Consider the following 22626-nt stretch of genomic DNA (forward strand, 5'->3'; position numbering starts at 1 on the left):
CGAGTTGCATTTATCGCGGTTGCGGACATAATGGATGCTATTGCGGTCACTGCGGGTATCGCGATTGTGAATATTTTTAAAATTCGCACAACTTATTGTAAAATATAATAATTATAATTATAATTATAAAAAGTCACTTTTAATGATTTTTAGAGTGTTTTCTAACACTTATTAGAAGGTTAAAAGAATATTAAACTTGAATAATACAGTTAACATAATCTGACTCAGAAAGGTAGGAATCTAACAATTTAATAACAATAAAAAAGTTAGAACCTGTTGTTAATGTGAAACACTTTACAGAGATATTCATCATAACACAGTAATTTTTAAAAAATGAAGACACGGATACGGTAGAATACGGTAATAAAAAATATTTTTATTATTTATATATATTTTCATGTTAAAATACTTAATGTAAATGAAAATATTGATATTTTTAACTTATAATTAAAATTAATTTTTTAAAATATTTTAAATCTAATTTATATGGGTCTCAAATATTTTTATTGTACTTACTTTAGCTATTTTTATATTACTATAATATTTTTTACTTTCTTACCCCATTATAAGTTTATAACTATATAATACAATACATTAACTTTTTTTTTCTCTTTCTTACGCAGTCCTTTTATTTTCTTCCCCATTTACCCCTGTTTTCCCTTCTCATTTACCGTCCTTACCTTTGCTCTGTATTTCATTCTCTGCAAAAAACTCTTTCTTTTGTTATTGTAAAATAATGGGAATAGCGGCCCGTTATTGCCGCAATTGGCTATTCCCTATTAAATTGCGGCCACGATCCACCGCTATTGGTGTGACTCTGCTTCACACTGCTATTTTCAGCGATAGCGATTTCGGATGGCGCCACTATCACTATATAGTGGCCACTATACCGAAATCGGACCGCTATTTAAATTTCTGATACTGAGTATTTCCAACCATTGAAACCATGCATGCATCTCTACTATTCTTTTATTTTCAGCTTTGTTACAAAATTGGTCGCGGCTTGAGGTTAAAAGAAAGAACTACAGAAACTGTGATATCAATTTCAAACTTATCAGATAGATTCCTTTTTATTATTTTTCTGTCATGTACCATTTAAGATAATTGCATGAATGGATTGAATTAAATATTAAACTTGATTTTATTTCTCAATAATCTAATTAATGCTAGGTTGTCATGTAGGGCACTGGATTGTATTAGAAAGCAACTTAGTTCAAACAATGAAAAGTTAGGTTAGATGAATGAATGGTAAACACGTATCACTAGATAATCTAGTAAGGAGTAGCAACATGAATCGTGAGATGCTGGCAAGTAAATAGAGATCAGGGTATGATGTAGGACTCGGGAGAAAAAGTAATCGAGAAAGAGTTTCGTACCTTATTAACCTTTTCAAGAGAATAGTTTTGTTGGTTAGACGGTGACAAAGATACCTGGGCAACCTATATAGCTACAAATTTGAGGTGGAACCGCCATAGATGGCCCTCTACTCCTTGGATTTTTACCAGAAACAAGCCCAACCCATCTGGCTTTTGATCCTTAACCTTGCATTCCTTCTACTTCTCTACACTTGATTGATTGAGTGTTGCTTTCGTCTTTTTCTTTTTTGGTTTTATTTTTTACTATTAATATTTCTTCCTTTGAAAATACATTATTTGGAGATTCGAAAAAGTATGCACAAACCCTAAACATAAATTATAAATAGATATTAATGTTAAAAATAAAGATAAAATATTCTCTGGACCAAAAATTTCTTATCTCATTCTTTTCCACAATCACATCAAACACAAATATAAAGGATAAATTTTGTTGTTAGTTTTATACATTACAAAATTATGGATTTAATCCTTATACTTTAATTTGGTCATTTTAGTTTCTATATTTTTGAACATTTTAAAATTTGAATCCTCACGAATAATATCTATTAAATTCATTAAGTTATGCTATCTTCAAAATTTGATGCAAAAAATATTAGTATATGTGTAATGTCATGTTAGCTTGTTATTTCCACATATTAGTCATTAAAACACCGATTAACAGATTAATGAGTATCATTTGCATAAAGTTTAGAATTTGAAATTTTGAAAAGTATAGAGACTTAAAATGATCTAATTGGAGAATATGGAATCAATCTATAATTGTACATATAGTACAAGACTAGTAATTAAATTTAACAAAACATATTTAATTGTTATTGATTGAGTCAACACTATAATTTCAAAATTCAAAAAGTACAATGACTAAAATTAACAAATGTAAAAGTACAGGGACTAAAATTGATCAAACCAAAGCATAGAGACTAAATTAATAACTTTTGCAAAATACATGGACGTAGCAGCCCATTTTCAGTAAAAGCAGAACAGTGGTTTTGAGACCATAAATCTGATGCAAAAATGTTTATTTTATTATTATTTTAATATCTACAGAATTTTAGCAAGGTCATATAAAAATTTCATTAAGAAAATTTATTGTTTGCATGCTTAATTTGGTAAAAAGGACTAAATTACAAAAGGTGTAAAAGTTATGTTCTATAAGCTAAAGGCATTAAATAGCTATAGAACCTTAAAGTAAGAATACTTAAATGGTAATTAGACCATTTGAAATATGAGTGGACATTTATGGGCATGAATTAGATAATTGTTAAGTTAAAAATCAATGGCTAAATAAGTAAATTAATAAATAAACTAAGTAAAATAAAGAATAACAAAATGTCATACTCCAAACAAGCTTTCATCCACCAAAAATAAAAGTTAGAAACTCTATTGAAGAGGTTTCAAGGTTCGGCCAAGTCTTCTTTGTGCATGTAAGTGTGATTTCGTCCTGTTTTTAATGATTTATATGTTTTTGAAGTCATTGTAGCTTAATCTAGCTAGCCCAGGGACTAATTTGCAAAACTATTAAAATGTTAGCATTTTTCCATGAATGTATTCATGTGCTTTTTTTATGTTTGATGGAAGAAAATGAATCTTGTTGGTATATGAACAACTTTTGTAATGTGATTTTTGTTGAATATGTCAATTAGGAATTTATTTGTAAATTTTGTAAAATACAAGGTGAAAATTGTGAAATAATGAATTGAATGAGTTGATATGGATTTATATGGAATTCAACTAGCTTGGGTAGGGATGAAATTGCATGAATTTCAAGACTAAATTGTAAAAAAAATCAAAATAATAGGGGAAAAGCATAATTTTTGCAAAAAATTGATTTATGGATTGAATTGAATAGAAATTGAATGGATTGAATTTGATTATTTAGATCAAGTTAAGCCTCATATGGATTTAGATCAAGGGAAAGATAAAGTGTCGGACTAGTCGGTCATATTTCATCCTTTTGTGATCGAGGTAAGCTTGTACGTTTAAATAGAATTTTAATGTATTTGATTTAAATGCTATTATATTGTTTATCGTATCATGTCACGATGGAAAACCCAACGATGTTATAAAAAATATTGAGTCTCGTTTGAACCTGAGGAATATGTAGGATACAAATGATATGTCATTAGGGTTACCATGTTTTGGGTGCTGGTCCTCAATGTCCTACTGATGGCTGAGTTTCTGTAACAGTTCGGTTTAGACCCTAGTCGAAATAGTGGTTTCGAAACCATAAATCTGAATCAAAAAATATTTTAATATTATTTTTCGTGCTTATTATATGTGAATTAGTATGTGTGAAAATTTTGTACAAAATTTTGATTGTTTGTGTGCTTAATTTCATAAAAGGACCTAATCGCGTAAAATGTAAAAGTTGCTTGCTGTTTGATTAAGTGCCTATTTGTTGTGGCTTTTTAAATAAGAGGTCCTTATGTTGATATTTGACCATTGTAAGCTTGAATGGATAATTATGGCCTTTTATATTAATGTTATAAATGTTTATTATTAAGGGAAAAATTGGTATTTGGTAATTAAATGATTTATAATAAAAAAAGGCATGAAAATGGATCATTTGTGTTCATCCATAACCGAAAATACAAAGAAAATAAAATAAAAAGAACCATCTTGTAATGCCCTCATGTCCGAGACCGTCGCCAGAGTCGAGCTTGAGGTGTTACTAAACTTAATTCATTAATTAAACAGCTCAAACAATTTCTTTTTTAAAATTTTCAAACAAGCTGGCTACAGTCGCTTAAAAATTCATATCTCGAGTTTCGAAACTCAAAATTAAGATCATTAAATTTTTCATGAAACTAGATTCATATATATATCTACTAATTTATTTCTAGAATTTTTGGTCAGACCAATTGGTACGTTTTATTAGTTAAAGTCTCCCCTATTTCAGGGTTTTGACTACTCTGACCCCTGTGTATTACGAATCAAATATATCCCTATACAGAGTTTCAATGATTATGACGATTATTTCTCACAAAACTAGACTCAATAAGAAATATTTACATATAAATTAAAACTTCTAATTATGTTTGTACAATTTTTGGTGAATTTTTAAATTCATAACAGGGGATTCAAAAACCACTATGACCCTGTTCCACCAAAACTTAAATATCTCATAAAATATAACTCAATTACTTGTTTTGTTCCATCCATATGAAAATAGACTCATCAAGCTTCAATTTAATACTCTTATTCATCATTTAATTCCATTTCTAATATTTTTAATGAGTTTTCAAATTCACATCTCTGTTGCTGTATGACTCTGTTTTATGGCCAATTTTACCATTCCAAGGATTTTCATGGTTTAGTTAAGACATAAAGCATTAGCCATTCCAATAGCTAATCATTTACAAACCCTTTTTTTACCAAACCATAACCATATCATATGATCATTTATACAAAGTGAGTATATTGCTATACATGCCACACTCAAAATATACAAGCCATTTTACCAATTTAGGTCTTCGGATAGTGTGAACGAGCCTTCGACCTATCCCGATTCTCAAGTCAAGCTTCAAAGCGCAATGAAGAAAAGGAGGAGTAAGCATAAATTCTTAGTAAGTTCACATGTAAATAATAAGTAACATGATTATGCAATCCAACATAAACATCATTAAAACACTCATAACATAAAAATACTTACTATCTTACCACAATTTTGTCTCACCAAGTTCTCAACCAAGAATTAAACTCATACCTGTCCATTTTCACTTCTTCAACACATTCATCATCGAATCACTTTCGTTTTAAGCATCCTCAATATTCTCTTAGGATTCTCCCGTTGAACACGTAGGAATATAATTTCGGATACGCAGATAGTGTGCACGTAAATGCTATACTCATAACTGAACAAGCTCAATAGCTTTTGAATCTATGTAGCCAAGCTACCATGTAACCTTCCCATAAATGAACTCGGACTCAACTCAACGAGCTCGGACGTTCACATCCATAAGTGAACTCAGACTCAACTCAACGAGCTCGGATGCCTAGTTACATCTCACAAACTCAGACTCAACTCAACGAGTTCAGAACTCAACCATCCTAGTGACATGTCACTTGTATCCTAATTTGTTCCCAAGGTTCAAACAGGATTTTACTCAATCACATATCTTTGTCGTCTTCCACGGAATGTCGGAACCGATACTTGATAGCATTTCATATTTATCAAGTAGCTCACATAGTTTGCATATCACCAAATAATAATTTACAAAACATCATATTTCATGATAATAAATATCATGTCATATAAATAACATTAAATCACTTAAAATAAAAATTATGTTACCTTATTTACACATGAACTTACCTCGATACAAAATATTAGCAACCGAGCCTATTCCTCGTAGACTTTGTTTTTCCCTCGATCGCGACTTGAATCTCATTTCTCTTAATCTATAATGCCAAATTAATTTATTTAATACATACATTCATCAAAACAGCCCCTAATATGAACTTTGGCAAAATTACCATTTTGCCACTAAATTTTCACATATTTGCACTTTTGCCCCAAAGCTCGTAAATTAAACATCATCCTATTTTCTCATGTTTTAGGACATGCTGATCATTTTTCCCTTCTATGGAAACATCAAATTCACACTTTAACATGTACTTATGACTATTAGGTATTTTTACCGATTAAGCCCTTTTACTCGTTTTCACTTAAAACCGAGTAGAACGAGTTGTCTAACATAATTTAAAACCTCATATTCTATCATAAAACACAAAAATACACAAATTTCACCTATGGGTATTTTTCCAAATATGAATCCTAGGTTGAATTATTGCTAGCATAAGCTAAATCGAGCTACCGGTATTCCAAAAGTGTAAAGAACATTAAAAATAGGGCTTGGAATCACTTACTATGGAGTTTGGAAGCTTGAAATAAACCCTAGCTATGGAGAACCCTTGATGTTTTTAATTCATTTTAATAACTAAATGACCAAAATGCCCTTAATTAAAAACTATGGTGTTTTATCTTCCTTTAGGTATTTTTGTCCAAACTAGTATAATGGTCTAATTACTATCCAAGGACCTCCACTTTAAAAACCCATTACTCATAAGTACTTCATACCTTTGTGAACTAGAACACACATTTTTCAACTTTTACAATTTAGTCCTAAATATCAAATTGGACCCTCTATCGATAAAATTTCTAAACGAAATTTTCACACAATCATGCAATCATGCCATAGACCTTAAAATGATAATAAAATAAATTTTTATACCTCAGCTTTGTGGTCATGAAACCACTATTCCGATTAGGCCCTAATTCGGGATATTACACATCTAGGGTTCGGCTATGCTAAAGCTCAATTGAGGTATGATTTTTATTGGTTTTTGATAATTTCTACATTTTTGTAATTGTTGCTTTCCATACTATCAAGCCCATGTCTCAATTTCTGATTTTGTTGATGATTTTGAGTTGAACTCTTGATGAAATTATGAGTTTTGTGAAGTTAGTTGATAGAAAATGAAAGATATATGTTGGGTTATCATGTTTTGCCTTTGAATTTTTGATGAATTTCAGTAATTTGTATTAAATTGAGAAATTTCTAAATTGAGGGATTACAATGTGAAGCATATGGACTTGTACGAGCTATATGAAAATTCGGCTAAACATGTGTATAAAGAAATTATGTCTATTTTGTGTAACACCCCTTACCCATATCTGATGCTGGGACAGGATTCAAGGCGTTACTGGACTTAAACATTCACAAACATGCAAAATCAGGCCATAAAATTTCATTTAAATTAAAAACATTCAATCACATACATAATGTCCCTTACCCAAGGATGACATCAAATTCATTAAACAGCAATAACATCAAGTTAGCCGGAAAACAATGACCTCTAATTGTCAAAGGAAAATTTCTACACACTTGGTCAACAAGCACATGTCTGCCTAAAAGGTTGGACACTTTTATCACAATTTCAGTGGACTCTACTAGCATATTCATACGGGATATCAATTCCATACAAATATAAGAGTGGGTAGACCCCGGGTCAATTAAAGCAACAATAGACATATCATGGATAGAGAAGGTACTTGTGATCACGTCGAGAGACTCTACCTCTTCACGGGCACGAATAGCGTAAGTCCTTGCAGGCGCTCTGCCCTTGGACCTCACTGTAGCATCTCTTGATGCACCTCTACTAGTTCTTGTTTCTATTCGAGAACTCTACCGAAGCATTCAATCGGATAGTGAATCCTTAGATTTCTTAGATAAGTACTGATGCAATTTCGCCATCTGTCTTTTCCTTGAATCACGCGACTCAATTGCCGCCTTTCTCCTCTCTTTACTCAACTTTTATGCTTTGCATGCTCTCTCAATGAGTACCATGAATTCCCTTAACTCTAAGATGCCAACAAATACTCGGATATCATCACTAAGACCATCCTCAAACCTCTTACACACGGTGGCTTCTGAGGACACGCACTCCTGCGCATACTTGTTGAGTCTCACAAACTCATGTTCATATTCCATCACTATCTTACTGCCTTGCTTCAACTCTAAAAATTTCTTCCTTTTCTGGTTTATGAATCTCTAGCTAATGTACTTCTTTCGGAACTCTTCCTGGAAGAATTCCTAAGTTACTCTCTCTCGGTACAACGGACATGAGAGTATTCCACCATTGGTAGGCGGAGTCTCATAGGAGTGACACCGCACACTTCATGCACTCTTCAAGTGTAACACCTTTAGCTCGTATTCGTCGTCGGATTAGGGTTATGAGGCATTACCGATCATACTATTATTCATACAAATATTCATTATAAATTTTCAATTCGAGATCTAAATCACATTTATGCTTATAACTCAATCAAATATCAAATCTTAAAAAAAAATTCCAGCATGCACAATGCAGCATAAATAATGCATAACCCAAAAAATATATATACATATATTAAACATTTTATACATATACAGGACATAGAACACATCAATAACTTCATTATTGAATATTAGACTTGTTTTATAAAAGTCATGCGTATGCACAAATTTTAAATTAATTAAAAAAATACCATTACTAACTTTATTGTTCATTTATGTGGCATATATATATATTAGCCTATAAAGATTTCATGTGTTATGCTTATTTACACAAACTAAGAACAAGCATTTGGGTACATATATAAAACCCATTCCATTATTTACCTACTCGACTATCACAATTTATTTACACATTTTCATAACCTTACAAATAATCAATGAATCTCCACAACCATACACATATACATATCAACCATAATATAAACGTATATATGTACATGTAAAGACATATAAAAGCTCATCTACATGCCATGACTAAATATCTTGTGAAAAATAAAATAGAATAAAATAAATAAAAATAAAGAACACATAAATTTTACGTGGAAACCCTTTCGGGAAAAAAACCACGGGCAGGGGAGAAGAAAATTCACTATGTCGAAAAATTTTTACTCAAATACAAGAGGAATAGACTATGTCTATTTATAGGCTTGCAAAGCCATATTCTAGTAGGATTGAAACACCTTATCCTAATCAATATAAAATAGATGGAGTTTAATAAGGTTTAAAACCTTATTCTAAAATAAAATAAAAGAAGTCTAGTTCTATATGGATTTTACTTTTATTTTATTTTTCATCGTATTTTATTTAAATAAGAATTTGGGTCACTTAATTCTAACAATCTCCACCTTGACACAAATTCTCAATGAACAAGTTCTTCATCGCGAACTTTCAATAAACAAGTTCTTCACCTCTTCCAAAAACCCTTAAGGGTTTAACTTCAACAATGAACACCAACCAAGTCTAAGCAATGCTCAAACTTGGTTATAGGAAGTGACTTAGTCATCATATCTGCAGGATTTTCATGAGTGCTAATTTTGCTCACAACAATATCACCACGAGCAATAATATCACGAACAAAATGATACCGAATATCAATGTGTTTTGTTCTCTCATGAAACATTTGATCTTGTGTAAGAAAGATGGCACTGATCGTCACAAAATCTTGTGCTGATTTGAAGGTCTTCATTGAGTTCACTAAATAGTCCCTTCAACCAAATAGCTTCTTTACAAGCCTCAAGAATCGCCATGTACTCAACTTCATTGGTAGACAAAGCGTATGTAGTTTGCAAAGTGGCTTTCCAACTAATTGCACAACCTCCGATTGTAAAGACGTAACTCGTGAGAGATCTTCTTCTATCAAGGTCTCCAGCAAAATCAGCATCAACATACCCTATAACTCCATCTTTAGTTCTTCCAAACTGTAAGCAAACATTAGTAGTGCCTCGTAAGTATCTTAAAATCCATTGAATCGCTTTCCGGTGTTCTTTACCGAGATTCGCCATGTATCGCTAATCGCTGACCGATCGCATATGATAAATCGGGCGTGAACAAACCATAGCATACATGAGAGATCCCTCTGCACTAGAGTATGGAACATGTGACATGTACTCAATCTCATTATCGATTGAGGAGATAAGGCCGATGAAAGTCCGAAATGGTCGCTAAAGGAGTACTAACAGCTTAGCACTCTGCATATTGAACCCGCAAAGAACTTTCTCAATGTACCCTTCCGACTTAGGTACAATTTACTTGCTTTTCTATCTCGAGAATCTCCATACCAAGTATCTTCTTTCTGGTCCTAAATCTTTCATCTCAAATTCTTCACTTAGTTGGGCTTTAACCTTTCTTATCTCTCTTTTATCTTTTCTTTGCTATCAACATGTCATCAACATAAAGAAGTAGATACACAAAAGAACCATCACATTTTTCTTAAAGTAGACACAACTGTCAAAACTACTTCTTTTGAAATCATGAGAAGTCATAAAGGAATCAAACCTCTTGTACCCTTGTCTTGGTATTGTTTCAAACCGTAAAGGGACTTTTTCAACAAGCAAACATAGTCCTCTTTTTCGAGACTATAAAACCCTCTGGTTGTTGCATGTAAATATCTTCCTCAAGTTCTCCATGCAAAATGCGTTTTACATCTAACCGCTCAAGCTCCAAATCATGCATGGCCACAATACCAAGCAAAGCTCGAATCGAACTATGCTTAACAACCGGAGAGAACACATCTGTGAAGTCCACTCGGAAGTTGATCGTAACCCTTTGCAACAAGCCTTGCTTTATATCCGGTTCTTCAACTCCGAGTCCCTTCTTTCTTTTAAACACCCATTTACAACGAACAGCCTTTTTACCTTTAGGAAGTTTTACAAGATCCCATGTTCGCTTTTTGTGGAGTGATTCCATCTCCTCTTGCATAGCAAACATCCACTTTTCGAGTCTTCACACTAATCGCCTCGAATAATTAAATGGCTCTTGATTCGCATCTATATCTTCACCACATTTAAAGCATAAGCAACTAGATCAACCTCGGCATACTTCTTTGGAGGTTTAATTTCTCTTCTTGTCCTGTTTTTGGCGATAGAGTATTGCGGTGAAGAAGCAACTCTTTCTCAATTTTGTCTTGGCTTGAGGAGTTGATTCGTATTAATCGATGCTCCACCGCTTTTGGTTTTCTTTATTGGAAGAGTCTTTAAGAGATAAGTTAGGTAGCATAGCGGTTTCATCAAAAACAATATCTCTGCTAATCACAACTTTTCTATTTTCAGGACACCATAACTTATAGCCTTTACACCAGCTTTATAACCAAGAAAACGCATTTAATGGATCTCGATTCCAATTTTCCATTATCAAAATGAGCATACGCAGAGACACCCAAAAATCTTTAAATCGAATAATTAGCGGGATTACGGACCATACCTCTTGTGGAGTCTTTTTCTCAATGGCAGCGGATGGAGATCGGTTGATCAAAAACATGCGATGAGGTCGCTCGCCCAAAATGACTTCGTAAATTGGCATTTGACAACATACATCGAACCTTCTCCATGATCGTTCGTTCATTCGTTCGCAACGCCGCTTTCTTTGTGGAGTATGACGAATGTCAAGTGTCTCATGATCCCTTGACTTGCACAATCTATTAAACTCATCGAGCGTAACTCTAAGCCATTGTGCACGGAGGTATTTTATCTGCTTTTCCGTCTGTTTTTCAATCATAATTTTCCAAGACTTAAATGTGGAAAACACATCGCTTTCGCTTTGGAAGAACGCCCAAACTTTTCGGAAAAATCATCAATAAAGGTTAGCATATAATTAGCTCCACCTCTCGAAGGCACTCGACGGCCCCACAGATCGTAATGGATATACTCCAACGTTTCCTTCGTGTTATGGATTCCTCTAGTGAATCGAACTCTCTTTGCTTCCCAAAAACACAAGTGCTCACGAAATTCAGTTTGCAAATTCCTTGCCCATTAAGAAGTCCTCTTTGCTTAATTCGCCATGCCATTCTCACTCATATGCCCTAGGCGCATATGCCAAAGTTTAGTAATATCATCATCGACAAGGAAGAGGAAGCGACAATTGCATCACCGAGAATGATAGAACCTCAGAAACATATAACTTGGCAATCTTTCTTTGCCCTTTCATCACAACAAGGGACCCTTTGAAATCTTTAAAACCCCACTTTCAGTGTGTATCTGCCCTTTTGAATCAAGAGTACTCAACGAAATTAAATTTCTTTTCAATTCGGAACATGCCGCACGTCACTAAGTGTTCGACAACTCCATCAAACATCTTAACTTTAATTGTTCCAACACTGCGATTTTACATGAAGCATTATTTCCCATCAAAACAACACCTTCAGATCATTGTTTCATAAGTTGTAAACCAATCCCGATTGGGACTCATGTGGAAGGTGCACTGAATCAAGTATCCACTCCTCGCTTACTTTAGAATCATTGATGAAGCAACTAGAAGTTCACCATCGTTGTAGTCTTCTACAACATCGACTTCACGGAATTTTTCGTTTGTTTTCCTTTTGATTCGCACCTCCCTTTTAATCTTATTTTGTAGCTTATAGCACTCAGATTTAATGTGCCCTTTCTTCTTGCAGAAGTTGCAAGTTTTACCTCTGTTTGAAGATTTCGATCTACCCTTAGATTTACCACGAGGATTCCGTTCTTGTGTTCTACCACGATCATCATCAACATTCCGGTCTTGTCTCCCACGAACAATGAGACCCTCTCCCTGAGAGTTGGGTTTAACCACAAGATGCTTCATCTTATCATACGAGGTTAAAGAATCATAAACCTCATCAACTGTGAGAGACTCGCGGCTATATAAAATCGTGTCTCTAAAGGTTGAATAAGACGGGGGCAACGAACAAAGTAAAATCAACCCTAGATCTTCCTTATCATACTGAACCTCCATGGCCTCCAAGTTTGAGAGAATTTCTTTAAACACTGTTAAGTGTTCGTGTCTGACGCACCTTCCTCCAAACGATGAGCATAAAGACGCCGCTTCATATGCAACTTGCTTGTTAGAGTTTTCGACATACATATTTGTTCTAGCCTCTTCCATAATGCGTGGCGTTTTCTCTTTCATCACATCCCGCAAAATTTCGTTGGACAAATGCGATGTAATTGTGTTAATGCCTTTCGATCCTTACGCTTCTTCTCTTCATCATTAATGTCGAAGGCATCTTATCTATCCTAGCGGGGCATCCTCTAGATCCATCTGTGCAAGAAGCGCTTGCATCTTAATTTGTCACAACGCAAATCGGTGTTGCGATCCAACAATGAATTTCATACTTCAAAGACGCCATTACCGTGATCGAGATGAATAACCCGGAAGCTCTGATACCAATTTGTGAAAAATAAAATAGAATAAAATAAATAAAAATAAAGAACACATAAATTTTACGTGGAAACCCTTTCGGGAAAAAAACCACGGGCAGAGGAGAAGAAAATTCACTATGTCGAAAAATTTTTACTCAAATACAAGAGGAATAGACTATGTCTATTTATAGGCTTGCAAAGCCATATTCTAGTAGGATTGAAACACCTTATCCTAATCAATATAAAATAGATGGAGTTTAATAAGGTTTAAAAACCTTATTCTAAAATAAAATAAAAGAAGTCTAGTTCTATATGGATTTTACTTTTATTTTATTTTTCATCGTATTTTATTTAAATAAGAATTTGGGTCACTTAATTCTAACATATCTAAACACACATATTCTTTGACATAAAACCAAACTCCTTATATTAATCTAAGGCCCTATATGTCTAAATTATCATGACAATTAAATTAAGTACCCTACACATCATTAATATAGTCTATAAGTGGTAACGAAATTCACTTCATGCATAAATGTCTTGATTCTTACCTTACAAATGCAAGACTTACCTTAGCACAATTGACATCTATTATATACCATGTGGCCGAAACACATAGCAACATCACAACCTTTATATTTATTGGATACATGTAACACCCCGAACCCGAGACCATCGCCGGTGTCGGACACGAGGGGTTAACAAGCCAAATCCACATGTTTCGCCCATCAATTTGACATTTCCAGTCAGGCTGGAAAACTGCATCACTGTCGCCTTAAAAATCATATCTCGAGTTTCAAAACTCGGAAACTGTTTTCATAAATTTTCCCTGAATTTAGACTCATATATCCATCCATGGATTTATTTCTAGAATTTTTGGTCGGGCCAATTGGTACAGTTTATTAGTTAAAGTCACCCATGTTACAGATATCAACTGCTCTGACCTTTGTGCGTTACAACTTGAATATCTCTCTGTACAGGGCTTTAATACTGGTTCCGTTTGTTTCTAATGAAACTAGACTCAAAATGGAATCTGTACATATAAGGCATGACTCCTGATTCTTTCTGGATAATTTATAGTAAATTTTGAAAGTTGCAACAGGGGACCCAGAAACCGTTCTGGCCCTGTCTCACAATAGCATTAATATCTCTTAACATGTAACTCCTATGACAGTTTCGTTTCTTCCATATGAAAGTAGACTCATCAAGGTTCATTTACATAACTTATTCACTATTTAATACCATTCCTACAAATTTTGGTGATTTTTCAAAACCACTCCACTGCTGCTGCCAGCATCTGTTTTCAAGGTAGGTCTTATCTATTTGTAGTCTCCATGATCCAACTAGTCTTGCCATACATAGGTTCACCTATGACCATTTTAGCCATTCCAATGGCTGATCATGTGACCAACACTCCCATTTCCAATCCATAATTACATCATGAAACCATATATATATATATATATACAAATCACAAATGGTCCAAGTTCAGATTGACTTCTACGAGCCATTTTCGCATGGCCGTACACATATACATCACAACACAATTGAACCGACAAGGGTAGTCCTATACATGCCATTTCAAAGTTCAACCAAAAATTATACCAAAATGGAGGCTTTGATAGTGTAGATGACTTGACTTTAATGATCCCGAATCCGATTGCTATCGAGCAAAATCTATAAAACAGAGAGCCAAAGCAACGGGTAAGCATTTTTATGCTTAGTAAGTCTCAAGGAATAAAATCAGCTTTAATTAAAGCAATACATTCACATAGCCAAATGCATCATTTCATTAATACACATTCACATAATCATTCTTACTTCACACTTCATCATTATATACTTTCACAAGGTATCAACCACTTCAATAGTTGATATTCGTTAGTCGATTGAGCGAATGTTGCTCAAACATGTCGACTTTTCCAATGCACATATAAACATACCTTATTCTTTGGGCTTTTCGAGCGTACTAATTGAATTTATTACAGCAACCAACACTCACCTCCAGCCCAAGCTTCTTCGAATACAACCGGATATAACCACGTGCACGAATGCCTTGGTCTTAGCCCGGATAGAACGACTTGCACGAATGCCTTGGTCTTAGCCGGATGTAGCCGCTAGCACAATTGCCTTGGTCTTAACCGGATATAATTTCCAGCATAAATGTCTTGGGACTTAGCCGGATATCATTCAATTGCTCATGCACACATACATCAATAATCATTAGACATTCATGTTTCATTTTCGTTACTAAGGCTCAAACACAAAGGTAATCACTAGCATAATCGCCTTGGGACTTAGCCGGGTATCATTCAAATACTCATACACACATAAATCAATAATCATTACACATCCATATTTCATTTCACATAATTCAAGTAGGGTCACTTCTTGAGGACTTACCTCGGATGTTGTCGAACGACTTTTACGGCTATTCGATCACTTTTTCCTTCCCCTTGTCTAATTGTGGCCCTCTAAGCTCTTGAGCTAATTCAAACAAATTTAATTTATTAAAACCTCATTATGCTAGCTTATGGCCGAATATGACAAGGAGTTTAAATGTTCATATGGCCACCCTTTAGCTTGAATACACAATGGTCATGCACATTTTATACTACATCAAGCAATTCAATACAATTCATTCAAGCATCAAGGAAAAGCTAAGGCCATCAATAGGCTACCTAAGGCCGAATATACATGTCCAATTTGAGGCCAATTATCCACTTAATACCACACAAAAAAAACAGCATGCATTTTACACATAATAGCTTCGGACGAAATGCATTCTCGCTGCAGACGGCTAAGCCTCACAAATTTTCGTTCAGTAGTCGATAATCGACATAGAACCTTGCTTAAGATCAAGAAATTCCCTTCACTTTTGGTCGATGAATCTCGATCGATATACTTTTTTTGAACTCGGTTTGAAAGAATTCCCAAGTCACTTGCTCTCTAGGCACCACAAGTCGAGTACTCCACCAATAGTAGGCGGAATCGCGTAGCAAGGAGATGGTACATTTTAGGCACTCATCGGTGTACAAGATAGCTCATCGAGCACCGGATAGTGTTGTCCAACCAAAATTCAGCTCGCTTCGGCATCATCATCATCCGTAGCTTTGAATTCAGTGGCCCTATGTTTTCGAATCCTATCGATTGGGGCTTACTTGACCTTATTTGGTCATTCACGGAGGTATTGTAGGTGCGGGGGTTGCATTTGTCGGGAATGGAGGTTGTGGAACAGCCGTGTTAGTTCGAATGTATTGGTTAAACCATTCATTCATCACACTATAAAAGGCTTGCCTAGCCTCATCATTCGGATTGCTGGCCATAGGTTGAGAGTCCGCCGGCGCTGTCCCTTGCACGGGAGCAGGCGCCACACTCTCCACATCATCAGCTATCACTCGGTTGGGATCGGGATCCATTACTATAAACAACACAAAGTCAAATTGTCAGAAATCACCACACTATCGATTCATCATTTAATGGCATGTATAGCTAGACCCCAAACACATCACGGTAGTCCTAGAATCGACTAAACCGTGGCTCTGATACCAATAAAATTGTAACACCCCGAACCCGAGACCATCGCCGGTGTCGAACACGAGGGGTTAACAAGCCAAATCCACATGTTTCGCCCATCAATTTGACATTTCCAGTCAGGCTGGAAAACTGCGTCACTGTCGCCTTAAAAATCATATCTCGAGTTTCAAAACTCGGAAACTGTTTTCATAAATTTTCCCTGAATTTAGACTCATATATCCATCCATGGATTTATTTCTAGAATTTTTGGTCGGGCCAATTGGTACAGTTTATTAGTTAAAGTCACCCATGTTACAGAGATCGACTGCTCTGACCTTTGTTCGTTACAACTTGAATATCTCTCTGTAAAGGGCTTTAATACTGGTTCCGTTTGTTTCTAATGAAACTAGACTCAAAATGGAATCTGTACATATAAGGCATGACTCCTGATTCTTTCTGGATAATTTATAGTAAATTTTTAAAGTTGCAATAGGGGACCCAGAAACCGTTCTGGCCCTGTCTCACAATAGCATTAATATCTCTTAACATGTAACTCCTATGACCGTTTCATTTCTTCCATATGAAAGTAGACTCATCAAGGTTCATTTACATAACTTATTCACTATTTAATACCATTCCTACAAATTTTGGTGATTTTTCAAAACCACTCCACTGCTGCTGCCAGCATCTGTTTTCAAGGTAGGTCTTATCTATTTGTAGTCTCCATGATCCAACTAGTCTTGCCATACATAGGTTCACCTATGACCATTTTAGCCATTCAATGGCTGATCATGTGACCAACGCTCCCATTTCCAATCCATAATTACATCATGAAACCATATATATATATATATACAAATCACAAATGGTCCAAGTTCGTACTTGACTTCTACGAGCCATTTTCGCATGGCCGTACACATATACATCACAACACAATTGAACCGACAAGGGTAGTCCTATACATGCCATTTCAAAGTTCAACAAAAATTATACCAAAATGAAGGCTTTGATAGTGTAGATGACTTGACTTTAATGATCCGAATCCGATTGCTATCGAGCAAAATCTATAAAACAGAGAGCCAAAGCAACGGGTAAGCATTTTTATGCTTAGTAAGTCTCAAGGAATAAAATCAGCTTTAATTAAAGCAATACATTCACATAGCCAAATGCATCATTTCATTAATACACATTCACATAATCATTCTTACTTCACACTTCATCATTATATACTTTCACAAGGTATCAACCACTTCAATAGTTGATATTCGTTAGTCGATTGAGCGAATGTTGCTCAAACATGTCGACTTTTCCAATGCACATATAAACATACCTTATTCTTTGGGCTTTTCAAGCGTACTAATTGAATTTATTACAGCAACCAACACTCACCTCCAGCCCAAGCTTCTTCGGAATACAACCGGATATAACCACGTGCACGAATGCCTTGGTCTTAGCCAGATAGAACGACTTGCACGAATGCCTTGGTCTTAGCCGGATGTAGCCGCTAGCACAATTGCCTTGGTCTTAACCGGATATAATTTCAGCATAAATGTCTTGGGACTTAGCCGGATATCATTCAATTGCTCATGCACACATACATCAATAATCATTAGACATTCATGTTTCATTTTCGTTACTAAGGCTCAAACACAAAGGTAATCACTAGCATAATCGCCTTCGGGACTTAGCCCGAGTATCATTCAAATACTCATACACACATAAATCGATAATCATTACACATCCATATTTCATTTCACATAATTCAAGTAGGGTCACTTCTTGAGGACTTACCTCGGATGTTGTCGAGCGGCTTTTACGGCTATTCGATCACTTTTTCCTTCCCCTTGTCCAATTGTGGCCCTCTAAGCTCTTGAGCTAATTCAAACAAATTTAATTTATTAAAACCTCATTATGCTAGCTTATGGCGAATATGACAAGGAGTTTAAATGGTCATATGGCCACCCTTTAGCTTGAATACACAATGGTCATGCACATTTTATACTACATCAAGCAATTCAATACAATTCATTCAAGCATCAAGGAAAAGCTAAGGCCATCAATAGGCTACCTAAGGCCGAATATACATGTCCAATTTGAGGCCAATTATCCACTTAATACCACACAAAAAAACAGCATGCATTTTACTAGTTAATGTTTTACATATTGTGGCTCAATACTTATAATATAGCATCAAGCACTCATATGGCCGATTATACTTGCAATTTCACAAACATTCTTCAACATTTTCTTCTTTAAACAAACATATTCATCACTTACTTCATAACCAAAACATCATGTGCAAACATATATATACATATATGTGCATGGCAATTTCAAGGTGCCCATAGCCATCCAAAACACAAATTTTAACTATCATGCAAGAAGCATGAACCATGCTCATGAATGCATCATGGCGAATACATCACAATCATGCCCCTTTCAACTTCAATCATGGTTAAACAAAAAGAAAACTCAAAGTCTTACTCAAGATGGCTACAAAGAAATTTCAAGAGTAGACAATCCATCTTTGCATGCATCATCATCAAGCTTCACACTTAGCATGCAATGGCTTTATCACCATATTCACTTGGGCGAATTTCATTCCCATGACATAACAAAGATTTGAACCATGGGCTAACAAGAACATCAATCTAGCAACCAAAACATGCATGAATCTCATGGCACAACCTCAAACATACCTTACTCTTGATGCAAGTATAGCCAACCTCTTCCTAATCCTCTTCCAAACCAAGTATGAAGCAAAACTCCTTCCTTATCCTTAGTATTTTCGGCCAAAAGGAGAGTGAAAATAGATGAACAAAAATTTTTTTTCTTTGTTTTGTTTCTCTCATGTATGGCACAAGGGGGAAAGCATCCACACTCATTTTTTTTCATTTCTTTACCCATGCTCTTATTTTATTATTTCTAACATCCACCACTAGCAAAACATGTTTAAGACATGTTTTCTTTTGCCCATCTTCATCACCATGGCTGGCCACTTCCTTCTCTTTGGGTAAATTGACATGCAAAACCATTCTTTTGCATGCATATACTATTAGACCATTGAAGATTGGCCTATCACCTTTCAACAATGTTTCATATAAGTCCATCTTAATAAATTCACATAGAAATGATCAAATTAATGCATGCAACTTTCACACATGCATTTGCTAACATCATAAACATAGAATATAACTTTTAATTACTTATAAGACTCGGTTTAATGGTCCCGACACCACTTCCCGACTAGGGTCAAATTAGGGATGTCACAACTCTCCCCCACTTAAGAAATTTTCGTCCCCGAAAATCTTACCGGTAAATAGGTTTGGATATCGCTCTTTCATAGAGTTCTCGGTCTCCCAAGTAGCTTCTTCTATCCCGTGCTTGAGCTATAACACTTGCACTAGCGGAACCCGCTTGTTTCGCAACTCTTTCACTTCCCGTGATAGGATACGAATCGGTTCTTCCTCATAACTCATATTAGCTTGAATTTCAATTTTTGATGGACTAATCACGTGCGATGGATCGGATCTATAGCGTCGAAGCATCGAAACATGAAAGACATCGTGAACCTTTTCGAGTTCAGGGGGCAAAATCAAACGATATGCCACTGGACTGACTCGCTCGGATATCTCATATGGCCCAATGAACCTCGGGCTCAACTTGCCCTTACGGCCGAATCTAAGTATCTTTTTCCAAGGCGATACCTTGAGAAACACTTTATCACCCACCTGATACTCGATATCCTTACGCTTCAGATCCGCGTATGACTTCTGACGATCGGAGGCTATCTTCAGACTTTCACGGATTACTTTCACTTTCTGTTCAGCATCTCTAATCAAATCCACCCGAAAATCTTGCTTTCACCGAGCTCGGTCCAAAACAATGGTGTACGGCATTTACGACCGTACAAAGCCTCGTAGGTGCCATCTTAATACTTGATTGAAAGTTGTTGTTGTAAGCGAATTCAATCAACGGCAAATACCGCTCCCATGAACCACTAAACTCGAGGACGCAACATCTCAACATATCCTCAAGTATCCGAATTATCCGCTCGGATTGACCATCGGTTTGGGGTGAAAGGCGGTCTGAAATGCAACTTGGTACCCAAAGCTTCTTGCAACTTTTTCCAAAATCGCGAGGTAAATCTCGGATCTCTATCCGACACGATGGAAATAGGCACCCGTGTAATCTCACAATGAGAACGCATAATTCGCTAATTTGTCCATTGAAAATCCGTGACGCACGGGGACAAAGTGAGCCGACTTAGTCAATCTATCTACCACGACCCAAACCGCATCCTTCTTTCTCACGACAATGGCGGTCCGGATACAAAGTCCATTGTGACTCGATCCCATTTCCACTCGGGTATCGTGATTGGTCAAGTAATCCTCAAGGCACTTGATGTTCCGCTTTCACTTGTTGACATATTAAACATCTCAAACAAAGTCGGAGATGTCTCGTTTCATACCATGCCACCAAAACCGACGTTTCAAATCGTTGTACATCTTCGTACTCCCCGGGTGGATTGCCATTCGGCTACAATGGGCTTCATTCAGAATTATCGAAATGAGTTCCGAATTCTTTGGAACACACAGACGACTTTTGAACCTCAAACAATCGTCATCATCGATTTGAAACTCTGAGTCCTTGTTCGGAACACACTCAAGCCGTTTTGCAGCCAACTCGTCGTCGACTTTCTGAGCTTCTCCAATTTGATGTATCAATAATGGTTTGGCTTTCAATTCAGCTACTAACACACTGTCGGATCGAACAGACAAGTGCACATTCATCGCTCGTAAAGCGAATAATGATTTACGACTCAAGGCATCCGCAACCACATTCGCCTTTCCCGGGTGATAGTCAATGACCAGCTCATAATCCTTTAACAGCTCGAGCCAACGTCTTTTTCGCAGATTTAAGTCTCTTTGGGTCATCAAATATTTGAGACTTTTGTGATCCGAGTACACATGGCACCTCTCACCAAATAAGTAATGTCGCCAAATCTTTAAGGTGAATACGATGGCGGCCAATTCGAGATCATGGGTCGGATAATTTTTCTCATGTGGCTTTAATTGCCTCGACGCATAGGCCACAACTCGACCTTCTTGCATCAATACACAACCTAACCCAAGTAGGGAGGCGTCACTATACATGACAAACTCTTTGCCGGATTTGGGTTGCACTAGAATTGGGGCTTCAGTCAAATAAGTTTTCAGTTGATCGAAACTTTTTCGACATTTCTCCGTCCATTCGAACTTAACATCTTTTTAAGTAGCTTCGTCATGGGTGTGGCTATCATCGAGAAACCTTTACAAACCGTCGGTAGTAACCCATGAGCCCCAAAACTCGAACCTCAAGTAATATTTCTGAGGCTTCCAGTTAAGTATGGCTGAAATTTTGCTCGGTCGACTCGAATACCGATCTGAGATACCACATGACCCAAGAAGCTAACCTCTCTTAACCGAACTCACACTTTTTGAACTTAGCATATAATTGCTTATCCCGTAAAATTTGCAGCACTAACCTCGGTGTTCAAGATGATCGGTCTCATTCCTTGAATAGTCCAAGATGTCATCAATGAACACGACTACGAATCGATCCAAATATGGTCTCGAAGATCCGATTCATTAAATCCATAAATACCGCAGGGCATTAGTAAGCCCAAACGGCATCACTAGGAACTCATAGTGACCATATCTCGCTCAAGGCGGTCTTGGGTACGTCCAATCTCGGATTCGTAATTGATAATAGCCCGATCTCAAATCTATTTTCGAGAACACCGAGGCTCCTTCAGTTGATCGAACAAGTCATCGATACGTGGTATCGGATATTTGTTCTTTATCGTCGCTTTATTAAGTCGACGATAGTCGATGCACGACCTCATGGTTCCATCCTTCTTTTCACAAACAACAACGGCGCACCTCAAGGCGAACAACTCAGGCGAGCAAAACCTCTATCCACCAATTCTTGCAACCGAGCTTTCAACTCCTTTAATTCCGTTGGTGCCATACGATACGGAGCTATCGAAATTGAGTGGTACCGGTACCAATTCGATGCCTA

The sequence above is a fragment of the Gossypium arboreum genome, chromosome 4, assembly GCF_025698485.1.
Source record: "Gossypium arboreum isolate Shixiya-1 chromosome 4, ASM2569848v2, whole genome shotgun sequence".
Lineage (NCBI taxonomy): Eukaryota > Viridiplantae > Streptophyta > Magnoliopsida > Malvales > Malvaceae > Gossypium > Gossypium arboreum.